Source organism: Anolis sagrei, chromosome 1 (assembly GCF_037176765.1).
Source record: "Anolis sagrei isolate rAnoSag1 chromosome 1, rAnoSag1.mat, whole genome shotgun sequence".
Classification (NCBI taxonomy): domain Eukaryota; kingdom Metazoa; phylum Chordata; class Lepidosauria; order Squamata; family Dactyloidae; genus Anolis; species Anolis sagrei.
The window spans coordinates 286,082,694-286,099,683 of record NC_090021.1 but is presented as its reverse complement, the minus strand read 5'-3'; the positions used below and the strand labels follow the sequence as shown (position 1 = coordinate 286,099,683).

The following is a 16,990-nucleotide window of genomic DNA, read 5'->3' as shown; positions in this document are numbered from 1 at the left end:
TCTTTATTTACTGTCCTGATTTTAGAGGTTTTTTTAATACTGGTAGCCAGATTTTGTTCATTTTCATGTTTTCCTCCTTGCTGGTGAAATTGTCCACATGCTTGTGGATTTGAATCGTGTCAGAGATGTTACATATTATTCAAAACATAATATCAACACTATAGGTTCTGGACAGGACAACCACCAAGTCAGAAATTAAAATAAATTGAAAACAAGGTCTCACTGCAGCAGCACCTGTCTCTTGTATGCTATCAAAGTGACTCTAAATCAAGAGATTTCTACAGCTGCTGCAAAATGTCCTTGGTGATTTTGTTGTGAGCCACCCGTCTTACATCTGAGCAGGGGGTTGTGTATGAATGGAGAGTGGAATAATAGATAATCTCATTTTCTCTCTACTTTCACACAGCTGGTCACTTTATATAACATGTTATAATCTGCAAAAAGCATGCATATAGGCTGTGGCAATGGATTAGTGCCAAAGTACTGCTTGTTGCCATCTATTCTCACATGTTGTATAAACTGTGATCATCTGTTCTCCCCACTACCATATGTCTGTGTTTCTAAGATAGTTAAGATCCTCGGGAGGAGAAACATTTTTGCTTTTGGAATTCTGAAAGGAGGAAGTTCTTACACTGATGATTGTGAAGAAACAATTGTAATACATTGTGATTAGATCCAAACAACATAATGCACAGATTTCAAGACACTCTGTGGAGACACTCCTACCTTTTGTATGCACAGGGACAGGCTGCTGTCCTTGAGTGACTTCAAGTCCCTTCTGATTTATGGCAATCTTAAAGACATCCTATCATGGGATTTTTTCTGGCAAAATTGTTAAGAGGGAATTGTTTTTACCTTCTTGTGAGGCTTATTTATCACATCAGAAGCGAAGCGGTCTGACCTCACAACCTCGGAGGATGCCTTCCATAGATGCAGATGAAATGTCAGGAGAGATTGCCTCTAGAACATGGCCATATAGCCCAAAACAACCTACAACAACCCAGTGATTCCAGCCATGAAAGCCTTCGACAATACAAGCAATTATTTGTTTCCAACATGCCAGAGACCAGCTCCATATTGGTGTCCATTTATTAGAACTATGTCTTTCTTTCTTTCCTGGAAAGTCGCCAGGAACAAGCAGACAATGGCTCAGATTCAGGGACAACTGCTTTGAGTAGCATGTCTTCAGAATGCAATACCATAAAACACAATGGATAGACACTAGAAAGAAAGATTCTGGGATCTCCCTCCTCTTGAGCAGGAGGGTTTTCCAGTTCTTTACAGGTTTCCTGGATCCAAACCAGTAGTAATATTTCCTTTCCTGACTTCTTTTTAAAGTTTTCACCAATCAACATTTAGCACAGTACAAGGGGCAAATTTCTCATCCATCCACAACCTATGGGGCCTTATTTTCAACCATTTAAAATATTTAGATATAATAAGAAAATCTTAATCAAGACCTATACACATGCTTTCCCATCTATGTAAGACAGTTTAGAAAACAAACAGTTTTTTTTTCATGCCAGGAGTGACTTGAGAAATTGCAAATCACTTCTAGTGTGAGAGAATTGGCCGTCTGCGAACATGTTGTCCAGGGGATGTCCAGATGTTTTACCATCCTGTGGGAGGCTTCTCTCACTTGAGAAGCTGGAGCTGACAGAAGCTCACCCCACTCTCCAAATTCAAACTGCCGATCTTTCAGTCAGCAGTCCTGCCGTCACAAGGGTTTAACCAATTGCACCACGGCGGGCTCAACAAACACAGTGCCCTGAACCTTTCTGCTCCCATCCATCACATGAATAATGAAGACAGATCAAGTGCTATGTTGTTGGGTGTCTTACAATAAAACATTAGACCCTAATGAATCACAAAGACTATCTTGGTTTCATCTCTGTGTAGAGAATGACAGAGTCCTTAGGCCTGGGAGCTCAGACATGGTCCTCCAGCTATTAATATATATATATAGTTTTGGGAGTGTGCATTAGCACAAACTTTCTTGGCAGTGCACTGTGATATGAAAGGAAATATGTGAGGGACTAACCGCTTTGCATCAGAAAAAAAACATAACATTATGATGGGAAATAAAGACTGTTTGTTCTTTGAGGAATCACCACAGCATTACTGAGCCCAAGATAGAAACAGAAATATACTATCAAAGAATTTGTGTAAGGCCACTCCTAAATACAAGGAAAATAATCTCTGCTGCACGGATCACATAAAACAAATATAGCTAAGTTCAAGAAAATATGGCAAAAAAATTGGGATGTATCTCTGCAGTAAAAAAAAAAAATAACTCCCTGCGCTTTGAGTGCATGATAGGTAAAGGTAAAGATTTTCCCTTGACATTAAGTCTAGTCGAGTCCGACTCTGGAAGGTGGTGCTCATCTCCATTTCGAAGCTGAAGAGCTTTGATTTGACGTCTCAAAGAATTGGTGCAGCTAGCACACTAGTATTTTTTTTTGTGGGAAAATGCACTCCTTGCCACTCCTGAAAGCTGAATTAAACCTTGCAAAATGGTAGTGAGCTACTGTTTTCCTAATTGAGCTGGAGATTTGGACATATACTTTTTTCTTGCCTGATCCCCAAAGTGATCCGCAAAACTGGAGAATCCACAACCTTGTCTCTGGACTGAAGATGGCCAACCAAATCTGGAGACTCGGGGCCAAACACTCATGTTTGCCAACTCTAGGAAGACTACTGGAAAAGGGATTTTATTAGGAGTTCACATCTTTGCTGATGTGACAACAGTTGGTAATATTTATTATTTATTTATTTACAGTTCTTATATTCCGCCCTTCTCACCCCGCAGGGGACTCAGGGCGGATTACAGTAAACACACATATATGGCAAACATTCAATGCCAGTTTGACAAACAACATTTAACAGACAAAGGCTATTTAACTTTTTTTTTTCTGGCCGCCAGGGGAGCTGCTGCTTTTCATCGTCCATCAACGACACCGATGAAGTTCTTCCGCATTCCACATTCCCCGGAGTCTTCTTTCTTTATGGCCTCATAAATTAGTTAAATTTAGCCTCCCACACAAGGTGGTCCCTTATTTTCCTACTTGACAGATGCAACTGTCTTTCGGGTTGCAAAGGTCGACAACGGGCTACACAATGGCTGGACACCCACTCCAGCCCGGGCTGGCTTCGAACTCATGACCTTTTGGTCAGAGTGATCTTAATGCAGCTGACACTCAGCCAGCTGCGCCACAATCCCGGTGCTTTGAAAATACTTTGAAAAGATCTTAGATGTAAGCATGAAGAGAAGCACAGTAAAATATAACCCATGAGGAAGTAGAAGAAGATATTGACGAAAGGAGAGAAGCTGCTGAAGAAGTGACTTAAGATCTAAATAAAATCCTAGTCACAGTATACATTGCTAAATTTTTGTGGTATCTTTCACAATGATTCACATGTTCTGTTGACCTTAATACCAGATTGCTGTCATCATTACACAGCAGAACATAAGGAGTAGAGTTTGGGTCACTGCGTATTGACTTGGTTGAAATAGTATAAAAGGAACTGCTGCCTCGGGATCATCTTTAAGGCAAGAATAATACAACTTCCCTACCCAAGCAGGGCACAATCTTCAGATTCTCTAGTCTGGCTCAGAAGTTTCAGCACCCGCCCTATAAAAAGACACCCCCAGCATATAAGACGATCCTCGACTTTTGAGAAGATTTTCCTGAGTTAAAAAGTAGCCAGAAAATATAGTACTTTTAAGGAGAGTTGCATACTATGTTAGAACCAAGGTCTGGAAATATGATCTTTAGTTAAAAATTAATTAAGCTTTTAATATGAAAAAAGCCACTCTGGATTATTGTTAAAGGAGCTGAAAAGGATCAAAAGCTGACTGTATACATTTTTTAAATGTTACAGATCCTGAAGCAGGGGAGTGTTGTGCCAGCAGGAAATATTAATTCCAAGTGAATTGCGAACTGCATACATTCTTGGCCTGAAGACAGTTCCAGGTGGTTGTGATAGTTTTCATTAAAACCAGGCTCAAAGACACCCCACAATCATGACGCCCAACATACGTGGGAAAGGGACTTTAATCCTTATGCCCCCTGCCCCATTCTGAAAAATACATATGCATACATGACAAGGAGCAATATTCAAAAAGAGTTTATTAGGGCCAACTATAAATATACAAGATATGCAAGTTTTTGAATTCTCTAAAATTCTTCATCAGGCATTCTAAAGAACTCAAAAGCAATTCATTTATCTGAATTATCTGTCAGAGTGCTGGACCACTCTGACAACCACCATGTCAGACTACACAGAGAAGCCACTGAAATCCACGAGCATGTGGACAATTTCAGCAGAAAGGAGGAAACCATGAAAATGAAGAAAATCTGGCTACCAGTATTTTAAAACTATAAAATCAGGACAGTCAATAAAGAGGAACACTCAAACAACAGAGGAATTCCTGACATGAAACACCTCCCAACAAAGGATTCCCCTAGGCTGGAAGCAGCCAGGCTTTGAAGCTGAAAGGCCATTCAGTGCTAATCAATGTGGCCAATTGCAACATTCACACTTGCCTCAGGCTGACAAAAGTTCTTTCTCCCACCCTGGACATTCCACAGATATATAAACCCAATTTTCCTAGTTTCCAACAGACCTCACAACCTCTGAGGAAGCCTGCCATAAATGTGGGAGAGATGTCAGGAGAGAATGCTTCTGGAGCGTGGCCATACAACCTTGAAAACTCACAGCAACTCAATTAATGTATAGTTTATCCTGATAAAGACATTACCTCAGCATTGCATTTTGGACATTGTTATGTCAGCATCATTAGTATCACATTCACTACACCTTGGAAGCTTTTGTCTGAAAAGAAAGACTAAAGCATCTTTTACATATGGATATTATGTGACTATATATGGCTATCCCAGCCTAGATTTATTTATTTTTTTTTGCATGATTCATTCACAGGCAGTTTTCCATTGCCTTTTCCTCTTAGACTATGAGACCTGTATAAGATCACTCAGGTCCCATCTACACTGCCATGTAATCCTGTTCAGCTCATTTAATCTGACTCTGAAACTATATTATATCAAAGTGTAGATCCAGCTTCAGTGAGTTTCCAGGTCTGAGTGGAGATTTTTATCCCGGTCAACGTGAGTCCTAGTCCAAGGACCTCGTCACATCCTAAGACTCAGACAAGCAATTATGAAGTGACTAGATAAGATCCACAAATGGAACACTGTATTGCTTAAATATCAAAGCCAGAATAATCATAGTATTTCTGATTTTATATGGATGCTTTAAAAAGACAGATAGTGAAGAAAGCTGATAGGATGATCTGTTCATTTGAAGCATGGTACCACAGGAAAGTTCTGCAGGTATAATAGACTGCGGAAAGGAAAAATGAATGGGCTTAAGAGAAAATTAACTCTGAATTTTTACCAGGAGCCAAAATGACTAAACTAAGACTATCTATCATATGTATTGTCGAAGGCTTTCATGGCTGGAATCACTAGGTTCTTGTGGGTTTTTTCGGGCTATAGAGCCATGTTCTAGAGGCATTTCTCCTGACGTTTCGCCTGCATCTATGGCAAGCATCCTCAGAGGTAGAGGTAGAGGTAGAGGTGACCTCTACCTCTGAGGATGCTTGCCATAGATGCAGGCGAAACGTCAGGAGAAATGCCTCTAGAACATGGCTCTATAGCCCGAAAAAACCCACAAGAAACTATCTATCATACTTTGGACATATCATGAGATGACGTGAAAAGACAGTAATGCTCAGTACAGTGGAAAGCAGGAGTAGAGGAGGAAGACTGAATTACAGGTGGAAAGCCTTGGTCATAAAAGCCTTGGCTTTAAGTTTGCAAAATGGACTCATCATTCATATTATCATCATAAACTGGAGCTAATGTGATGATGAATAAAAAGAACAACATAAACAAATACAGTAATTCTACACAGACAGTAGCTACTCCCTGGGGCCTTGGGCTGAGAAATTAAAATACGAGTATGTTTCTCAGCTCTGCAGCTGGAGATGTCTGTCAGGAGCTGAACCTGGGACCTTTTGCATGGTGTACGTGTGCTCTACTGCTTCTAATTCCTCCCTAAAGATACAGCTTCTTCTGCACTGTACATTTAAGCACTGGGGAAGCTATGCCAATTGAATGCTTGTCTTTCTCATGCAGCTTTGAAAAGACCTACAGCCTCATCCGATGGACAATCTCCTCCCCCATTTCACTGCCTGCCACCATAAAATAACTGCCATCAGATGATGCAGCCATACTTCTGGTCATTGCACCTGCCCCTCCGTCCCCATCACAGAACTACAGATCTACCATTAATTTGGGCTGATCTGTGATCATGCAGAGAAATTGTGAAATTAGCAAAAATAGCGTGAAGGACCTATTATTTTGCCTCAAAATAACATGTGATAGGATGCGTGACAGTCTCCATCCGGTTTTGCCACTCGGCATGGTGAAGTGGGGTGTTTCCATGGGCAGTCCTTAGCAATGAGCTGTCATAATAATAATAATCATCATCATCATCAACTTTATTTATACCCCACCACCATCTCCCCAAAGGGGACTCAGGGCAGCTAACACGAGGCCAAACCCAAAAATAATACAGCAAAGTTAAACACAAAATAACAAAAATTACATCGCAACAAAATACATAAAATAACAAAATAAAATAAACAGTGCCAATCAATATAATAAAAATAAAACACAAAGGACGGGCCAAATTTGCAAAATAAAATGTTAAAACGTTAAAACCCTGGGTGAGATAGGATTAGAAAATAAGTGTATTTATGAGGAAGGAGCCCAAGAAGGAGGAGCAGTGGGATATGACCTTCATTAAGGACAGGGAAAGTGCATCATGAGGACAACTATTGGTGGAAACAAACAAAATGGGTTAAATGGTCACTCTCCAAAGGCACACCAGAAGAGCCAAGTTTTTAGATCTTTCTTAAAGGCTGCTAGTGTAGGGACATGCCTAATCTCACCCGGCAAGTTCCAAAGCCGGGGGGCCACAGCGGAGAAAGCTCCCTGTTTATAGAAATGCATGATTACTCCTTAGCAGATTTCTTTTTTTAAAAAAATAGAAATAACAGATATTGTGGAATCGAGGCATTGGAGAAATGTGATAACTTTCCCCCTCCCCTCATTTGTTTCATATCAAAAGCATTACATAAATTAGTATAAAACTGGAAAAAAAATAGAAGGAGCACAAGTGGCTAAATATCTTTTGACCAGAAATGGGCACCAGCACCCTCATTGTCTGTAGCCTCAAGCTATTCTTTCTCTGTACATGAGGCAGGACATTCTGGACAAGCATACAGGTGTGGAGTTGTCTGTTCTGTTGTCTGTTCCGCTCCACAGTCGCACAAGGTGGAGGATTCTTCTCCGTAGTGCCATTTTGTCAGGTTGTTTTCTGATCTGCCCACTCCACTTCTGAGTCTGTTCAGGGACTTCCAAGTTGCCCATTCTTAGTTTGCCCCTCATGAAAAAATAACACAAAAAACCACGGAGGGTGGAAACTTCTTGGCTGTGTATGATGAGGAAGATATTGGGTGCCTATGGGAAAGCACTCCAAAGTTTGATACGTCTGATGGGAGGAAAAGTCATGAAATGGGTTGACAGAGGACTGAAAGGTACTCTCCTTTCATGATTCCTCTCTTTACTTTATGAAATGATCGCCCTCTCCACTACTGTTTGATAAGGTCCATAGAGTTTCTTTGGGCAGTAGATTTCATACTCATCTTTCTAAATAACCACTAATCATATTTCTAATAACCACTGTGGTGTTCTAGCAAAAAAAGAAAAAATCAGCACTTCGGTCCACACTTAAGGAAGACAGTGCTTGCAGAATTCTTATTCTGGATTTGGTAATTCTTTTCAAGACAAGGTATCACCCTTCTCCAAAATTCACACTAACTTGTCTACAGGATCAAATAAGTACTGTATTTGAGACACCTCAAACGACTATTATTTATTTATTTATTTATTTATTACTTGCACTTATTAACCGCCGCTCTCAGCCCTAGGGCGATTCGTGGCGGTGTACAAAAACATAGAAAAGACAATTTACAATAGGTCAAGACAGCACAACAACATTCTACTACTACATAACATCTACTTATACTAAAAATCCGCTTCGTCTTATCATGGGGTCATAATCAATCTCATAGTCGTAGTCCATTCCGGTCATCATTTCCAATAACATAGCACTCAGTTGAAGGCCATCTCGAAAAGCCATGCTTTCAGGCCCTTACGAAAGGCCATGAGGGAGGGCGCCTGTCTAACTTCAGCAGGGAGGGAGTTCCACAGCCGGGGGGCCACCACCGAGAAGGCCCGCTCTCTCGTCCCCGCCAGGCGTGCCTGTGAGGCAGGCGGGACCGAGAGAAGGGCCTCCCCAGATGATCTCAAGGTCCTCGTGGGCTCGTAGGCCGAGATGCGGTCTGCAAGGTATTTTGGGCCGGAACCGTTTAGGGCTTTGTAGGATAACACCAGCACCTTAAATTGGGCCCGGTAGCAGTTGTTCATCCCAACATTTTAAACCGGCAGCAGCATGAAAAACCATCTTAGAGCCAGTTTCAGCCTATGATGACACTGCTGGCTGGTTGCCTCGAGCAGAGAAGAAGCTGTTCAGCTGTTGGCATTTAAACATGATGATAAATTTTCATGTAAGTGCAGTTTGAACTAAAAAGAACTACAACAGCTCTTTACAAGGATCTGAGCACATACGAGAAGGCTGGTGGACAATGAAACTAACTTACTTAGAGCTCATCTACACTGTTGAATTGATGCAGTTTGACACCACTCTAACAGCTATGGCTCAATGCTATGGACTCATGGGAGCTATAGCTTTGCAAGGGCTTCTCTGCCAAAGGATTCTGGTGCCTCACCAAACAAATGCTCTCACTGAGCTATAGCAGTTAAAGTGGTGTCAAACTGCATTACCTCTACAGTATAGATGCACCTTAATAGTACAGTTTTCCCAGTATGTGAACTCTTCCCTTGCCATTCAAACAAGATTTTCTTTACTATCCTATCATACGTGAAAAGTCGTCTAAATGCATGCATTACCCTCTCGGCTGAAATCTGAGAAGATTATCTCAAATGCTGACAATTCAAGATAAGACAAAGCGAGAAACTCCACAAAAGAAATGTCATCATAACATTGGAATAACTGGCAAAGCCACAAATGGGTTAACATTAACATTTAATACACTGCTTTCCTCTCCTGCCTTTGCCAGGGAATCTGCTGTTTGTCAGACTGATGTTCGTCAGAAAGCCATACTTCTTTCTCTCTCCCATCCTGTTTTTAAAACTTTTTATCAAGCTGATGAAGCAACAGGACAAGGCACAAAAGTGAAGCATGGGAGGCATAAGAGAGCAACGAGAGCCAAAGGCTGTGTAATCCAAAGTTAATGCTTACCTGTGTCTGCAGATAACGCCAAGTGAGGCAGGGATGCCACCCTGGGGCTCCACTTGAATATCCCGAAATCCCTAGCCTTCTGCTTCAATCTAACACCCTCCTCTCTTTTCTCTTGCTTCTGTTTGGTTACTAATCCTTACTGCACAGGAAAAGGAGAGTTGGGTTTCATTTAACCCCTTCTGCCACAAAAAGTCCCTCCTCGGTTTTCCTGTTTTGCTTACAAAAGTTGTAATCATGCACATAGGGAAGGCACACACTTTCAAATCCTTTCCCACCTCTTTGACTTGACTATGTGTTGTTGGGTTTTTTTTTTTTTATAAAAAAATACATGTACACTGTTGTTGCACAAGTCATTGCCAGGGTGGGGCATTTCTCAACTTGACTTTTCTTTTACCCGCAAGCAGTACATCAAAAGAGGAGATGAGTCAGTAGATATAACCATCTGTAACTGCAGCCATTGTTTTGTCATCTTCATTGATGTCCTTGAGCCCAAATAACAAGACTATTATTATTGTTGGGGCCCCTTGGTGGCACAGCAGATTAAACTGCTGAGCTGCTGAACTTGCTGACCAAAAGGTTGGTGGTTTGAATCCGGGGAGTGGGGTGAGCTTCCACTGTTAGTCCCAGCTTCTGCCAATTTAGCAGTTTGAAAACATGGAAACGTGAGTAGATCAATAAGTACCACTTCTGCGGGAAGGTAACGGTGCTCCATGCAGTAATGCTGGCCGCATGACCTTGAGGTGTCTGAACAACGCTGGCTCTTCAGCTTAGAAATGGAGATGAGCACCACCCCCCAGTCGGACAAGACTAGACTTAATGTCAGGGGAAACCTTTACCTTTACTTTATTATTATTATCTGAAACACAACAAGATGAGTCCACAGCAAACAAGATCACTCTGCTGGCTGTTGAATTGGATCAAACATCGGACACTTTCCAAGTGTCTTGGACTGTGTGGTGTATAGCCGAATAATGTGTGCAGATCCCAGTAGAGTGGCCTTTTGCAGTTGGCAGATGGTAATTTTGTCAGCGCCGATTGTGTTTAAGTGCAGGCCAAGGTCTTTAGGCACTGCACCCAGTGTGCCGATCACCACTGGGACCACCTTTACTGGCTTGCGCCAGAGTCTTTGCAGTTCCATTTGTGAGCCACATCCATGCTTTTTCTTTGTCAATTTGGCTCTCAATTTTCTCAGGAGCTGTCCATGGAGAGCCTTCTTTTGCCAGTTCTCTCTTCTGCTCTGCATTGTGTTTTTAAAGTATTCACTCTTCGTCTTTTGCACTTTAAGCAGTTTACTACTATTGACTTCCCCCAATGTTGGTTCTCGACTGCCTTTCATATAATCTGCCAGTGCATGATTCTCTTCTTCTACCATTTGTTTCACTTGCAGAAGCCCTCTGCCTCCTCATTTTCTGGGCAGGTAAAGTCTGTCAACATCACTACTCAGGTGTAATGAGAAGAGGATTGTCATCGGTTTTCTTGTTTTTCTGTCCAGATCATGCAGCTCTGCTTGTGTCCAGTTCACAATTCCAGCAGTGTATCTAATGATGGGGATGGCCCAGGTGTTGGTAGCCTTGGTTGTATTTCCGCCATTTATTTTGCTCTTTAAAACCTTTCTGACCCTTTGGATATATTCTTTGCTGACCACCTTTTTCACATGCCCATGCTTGATATTGTCCAACTGTAGTATGCCCAGATATTTATAGGCTTCAGGCTGATTGCATTTTATGGTTTGTCCTTTTGTCATCTCTATGCCCTCACTGTGAATAATTTTCCCTTTTTCTAATGCCACTGTGGCACATTTGTCTAGGCTGAACTCCATATTATTATTATTAACTTTATTTGTACCCCGCTAACATCTCCCGAAGGACTCGATGTGGCTTACAAAGGCCAAAGGCCCTCAATAAAAACAGCAGCATAACAAATACATATATCTCATAAAGTAAACTAAAAACATTAAAGCAATAACAAAAAACAGTAAAACAGTACACCATGATGCAATAAAACATACTGATGTCAGTGCTGAAGATTCTGACTGTGTTGGTCAGTAACTGGATTTCAGTACATTATTATTATTATTATTATTGTTGTTGTTGTTGTAGTTGTTGCTGTTATTATATTTATTACACAGCCCAAGAAAACAATTTTGGTGTCTTAGTTTTTAGGTCTGTTGCTGGATTTATTTGGGGAGCTGGTTAAGAAAATGGCATTGGATAAACTGCGTCAGCTCTAGTTTCTTAGATATGGTTATCATGGTTTTCTATGGGCAAGCAGACTGAAAACTAAAAGTGGTGGATGGCATATATTTTGTATCTCAAAAACTAGAGTTGATAGACAGCAGGTCTTAGGGCTGTCCAAACACGGAAAAATTTGTTTCTAAACTCAATTAGTTTTTAGGGGTTTTTTGCGTTTTGTTATTTAAAAGAATTCCGAAATTTTCCTTTAAAAAAGTTCGATATTTACGAAATTTCGGAAATCATAAAACAATTATGAAACAATTACGAATCGATTACGAATCGAATACGCTAAAAAAACTTCTGAAGCTTCCCCCTCCCTCTGTTGTTGACTGTTGGTGTGATAATTATATTTTTTTTCACTGAGAAAACAAACAGCAACCCTAAAACTTGCACCAGACATGTGGAAATAATAACGAAACATTTACGAATCAATAACGAATCAATAACGAAACAATTACGAAACAATTACGAAATGAATTGGAAAAATTCGTTTCGTTTTTTAGTTGCTCCTGAATGGTTCAATATCGCTTCGTTATAAAAAAACAAATCAATAACGAATTACGAAATTACGAAACGAAACCGCCCAGCCCAAGGTCAAATATACCCAGAAACAGAGCAAAATGTGTGGTGGTGGGTGTTATTTTTATTTGTATTACACTTTATCCCTCTAATAATGAGACCCAACAGTAACCGTAAAAGCAATCAAATCACATTTCCTTTGCAATCAGAAACAGGGCCTACATTGTATCCCAAATGGGAACTCTTTCATGTTGCTTTTGAAGTTGGGAATACAAACCTGTCGGGGAAACCTAGGATGTGTCTATTTAGAATTAATGCAGTTGGACACCACTTGAACCACCATGGCTCAATGTTCTGTATTCCTGGGAGTTGTAGTTTGGTGAGGCACCAACACTATTTGTTAGAAAAGGCTAAAACACTTATAAAATCACACCTCCCAGGGTTCCATAGCATCAAGCCATGGTGGTTCAAGTGGTCAAACTGCATTAAATCTATAGTGCAGATGCACCCCCATTATGTAAAGGTGTAGTTGAAATTCTGGGCATGAAAGCCACAGAAACACAGAGAAAAAGCAGAGGCAAGCCAGACATCAATCTATCGGAGTCCACATCTTTCATTATGAATTAAAATTCAGACTGCAGATATATAAAAAAGCTAATGGGACGTGTTAGTGGGATGAAAACTTGCCAGTAGAACTCTACCCAAATTATATGTTTTCTCTCTTTCTTTCTTTTTTGGTGTGGAAGAGGCCCATTTCTTGGCTCGCTTATTTATCTTTCTTTGCAATCTTATATACAAAAAGTGTTAGATGACAAAACAATTCTACTGGGGCCAGTCAGGTTGAGGGGGAAATAGCAGGAAAATCTTTCTGTGAACAAAAGAGTTCCTCTCAGAGGTTGGAAACATTTTGAACAAGCTTTCTAGAAGAGGCTTCATGGATTTATTTCTCCCTTTGTGGCCTCCAATACCTTCCAAAAATCTGCTCTGGATGGTGGAGAAGCCCTTTGGAACAATAAAGGAGGAGCTGGTCAAGCTGAGAAGGAGAAGCCTTGTGTCAAAGGTAGCCATCTTGAAGTGGATAACTAGGACCGCAGGAAAAAAGATCTGTGCCCAGTGAGCATAAGCTAAACCAAATGGGCCAGGACAGAGAAACACTCACCAGGCTGAAGACAAGCCACAGAGATTTATTCAATTTGGCCAAAAGGGATGCAAGTACAAGCTGATGCTTCATAGTGTACAAGCATAAAACATACAGAGGAAGCAAGACATCTTATACAGTTTGACAGCTCTTCAAAACTCCTGCTCCTTCCCTTGATTGGTCAAAAGAGGGTCCAGTCTGGATCCACACCCTGATTGGCTGGGAGTTCTGCTGGCGTCGCTGTTGCTAGGCGGGCATTCCCTTTCGCGGGGAAATGACAGCTAGGGATTGGCTGGCCAGTGAAGCAATCCAGCTGGTAGGATGCCTCCCTGGGAGGAGCTGTCATTTGGAAAAACAATGTTAAAGAAATTATAATTAGCTTTTAATGCGCTCAATTGTTCAATTCAGTGTTTGACAAAGATTGGAGCTTCTGCAAACAATGTGCGAGAATCCTAAAACAAAAACTAATCATAGAATCATAGAATCAAAGAGTTGGAAGAGACCTCATGGGCCATCCAGTCCAACCCCCTGCCAAGAAGCAGGAATATTGCATTCAAAACACCCCTGACAGATGGCCATCCAGCCTCTGCTTAAAAGCCTCCAAAGAAGGACCCTCCACCACACTCCAGGGCAGAGAGTTCCACTGCTGAACGGCTCTCACAGTCAGGAAGTTCTTCCTCATGTTCAGATGGAATCTCCTTTCTTGTAGTTTGAAGCCATTGTTCCGTGTCCTAGACTCCAGGGAAGCAGAAAACAAGCTTGCTCCCTCCTCCCTGTGGCTTCCTCTCACATATTTATACATGGGTATCATATGATCTTGGGCAACCAAGGGCTGGACTGTCAATAAAGAGGTTTCACAAATATATATACTGTGAGCTGGCACAGGAAACTACCTATCTCTGCATATATGAACAATGGATTTTGATTATTACCTGGCTTGGGAAACAGCCAGAGGTGTTGGCACAACCTTCTTGTTCTCAGAGAAATATCCCAGCAGGGTTATAAAAAGATGATGGTCCCTAGACTACATCTTGTTACATTCTATAAAGAAGTTTATACAGTTTATATATTAGAAATAGATACAGTACACACAAAGATATGAGTTACACAGAAAGTCAACGAAAGCAGATAGAAATTATTAAAGTGTTAGAAGTCTTTGAGGGGTTGAAACTGCCGCTGGTCCATTTCTGATCTATGATGTTTGTGTTTGTGAAGCTGCAATTCTCATTATCCCATAGCATTGAGCCATGGATGTTAAAGTGGTATTAAACTGTATTAATTCTATTTTTGAAAGCTTTCACGGCTGGAGCCATTAGGGTTTTGTGTGGTTTCTGGATTGTATGTCCGTATTCTAGCAGCCTTTTCTCTTGACATTTTGCTTGCATCTGTGGCTGGCATCTTCAGAGGAGAAAAGGCTGCTAGAACATGGACATCCAGCCCGGAAACCACACAACACACAACACCCCAGTGCTCCATGCAGTCATGACCTTGGAGATTTCTATGGACAATGCTGGCTCTTCAGCTTAGAAATGGAGATGAGCACAACCCTCCAGAATTGGACTCGACTAGATTTACTGTCAAGAGGAAACCTTTACCTTACCACTCTTCACTCTTTTTGTCCATAAAAAAACATGATAACCATATCTAAGAAACTAGAGTTGATGTGGTCTATCCAATTCTGTCTTCTGAATCAGCTCTCCAAAGAACCCCAAGAACAACCCTAAAAAGCAGAACACCAAGAAAAGAATTGTTGGGTGTTGTGATCATGACAACATTGAAATAGAGCAGATAAAACTTTCTTCTCCTCCACATGTTCTTTCTTACTTTTCCTTTTGATGATGTTATCTTAAGAGATATTGGATCATTAAACCATTTGAAAAGTTGTGTTCTGGCTGTGTAATTGGCAGAAAACAACTGAAACCTAGACTGGACGAAGTAGTAGTCCAGACGAAACAAAGCCAGACATCAGCTGTGTCTGCCTCGTTCTATGTTAGGCACCACTTTAAGGACAACATCTTGGTGAGTTGAGAGGTTTCCCCCTTGGGATGTAAGCCTTTAATGAGAATTGACAAGAAATGTCCACCCAAATTTAAACCTTTGAACTTCTTAAGGGATTTCAACAAAGCTTTTGTTTCTTTGTCTTATCCTGTTTCCAGATGGGATACGATGATAGGAAAGGTTATTCTTGTGAGATTTGCTCCAGCTCTGGTTTGAAAGGAAACAGGTTCATTATGTCTTCAAAGACCATCAAATTGGAATACCTAGAGGTCAAAATATAGGGAATAAAATAAACTTTTTTCCTTTGAAAATATTATAGACTTTTAAAAACAATTACAAGGTTTAAAAACAGCTTTGTTTTTGTTGTTTCATACCATCAAGTTGACAGGTGAGATTTATGCAGAGAAGGTTTCTCAGGCTGAGAGAGTGTGATATCTCCCAGATTACCTAGTAGGTTTCCATAGCTGAACAGGGATTGGAATCCGGGTTTCCCAAGGAACTAGTATAGCAATCAAACTATTACATCACACATTATATCTCATTAAAATGTTTTTGTTTCATAGCTTTCTGGGGCTTCTGTTTATTATATTGTTATATTGTCGAAGGCTTTCATGGCTGGAATCACTGGGTGGTTGTAGCTATTTCGAGCTGTATGGCCATGTTCTAGAAACATTACCTCCTGACATATTGCCTGTATCTATGGCATGCATCTCAGAGGTTGTGAGGTCTGTTGGAAATTAAGTAAATGAGATTTATATATTTGTGGAATGTCCGGGGTAGGAGAAAGAACTCTTGTCTGTTGGTGCTAGGTGTGAATGTTTCCATTGGCCACCTTGATTAGCATTTGATGGCCTGACAGTTTTTAGGTGTGGTTTGTTGCTGCCTGGAGGAATCCTTTGTAGAGAGGTGATTAGCTGTCCCTGAATGTTTCTTGTCTGGAGTTCCCAGTGTTTGAATGTTGTTCTTTATTTATTGTTATAATTTCAAAGTTTTTAAAATACAGGTAGCCAGATTTTGTTCATTTTCATGGTTTCTTCCTTTCTGTTGAAATTGTCAACATGTTTGTGGATTTCAATGGCTTCTCTGTGTAGCCTGACATGCTAGTTGTTAGAGTGATCCAGCATTTCTGTATTCTCAAATAATATGCTATGACTAGGTGGGTTTCTCCCACCCTGGACATTCCACAGATATATAAACCCCATTTTCCCAGTTTCCAACAGACCTCACAACTTCTGAGGATGCCTGCCATAGATGCAGGCGAAACATCAGGAGAGAATGCTTCTAGAATATGGCCATACAGCCCGAAAAACCTACATCAACCCTATGATATTGTTTTCCTGAGCCATAATTTTTAGAACTTCATTAAAAGTGATCTTCCGAGAAATCCAGATTTTCCTATAATTAAAATATCCTCCTGGATTGCGACACTCATTACAAATAATAAATGGCAGGGTTGACCCAAAACATGTTGCTACTGGAGATAATGCATCTAAGCTATCAAGGCTGGTCTGAATCTTGCTTTCCTTTCCACCACTCCTCAGCAGGCCAGCTCAGGGGGTGTTCACTTTTCTTATAATGTATCTTTTCGCCTCTCAGGATCTGCCACCTGAAGTAGTTGCCTCATTCTGTCCTCCATGTAACAAAACGTCCTGGGCTGGGAACCTATAGTCATATTTATTTATTTATCAAG

General features: G+C 40.8%; 1 protein-coding gene across 3 annotated transcripts in view; it reads right to left on the bottom strand.

The window, feature by feature from the left end:
- Window positions 1-9,703, bottom strand: part of PAPLN (papilin, proteoglycan like sulfated glycoprotein) — a 95,099-nt gene extending 85,396 nt beyond the window's left edge. For all 3 annotated transcript variants that reach the window (XM_060761235.2, XM_060761244.2, XM_060761253.2), the window contains exon 1: window positions 9,412-9,703. The gene's annotated coding sequence lies outside the window, so the exon portion shown is untranslated. The remainder of the gene's footprint in view (window positions 1-9,411) is intronic.
- Between the last annotated feature and the right edge of the window lie 7,287 nt (window positions 9,704-16,990).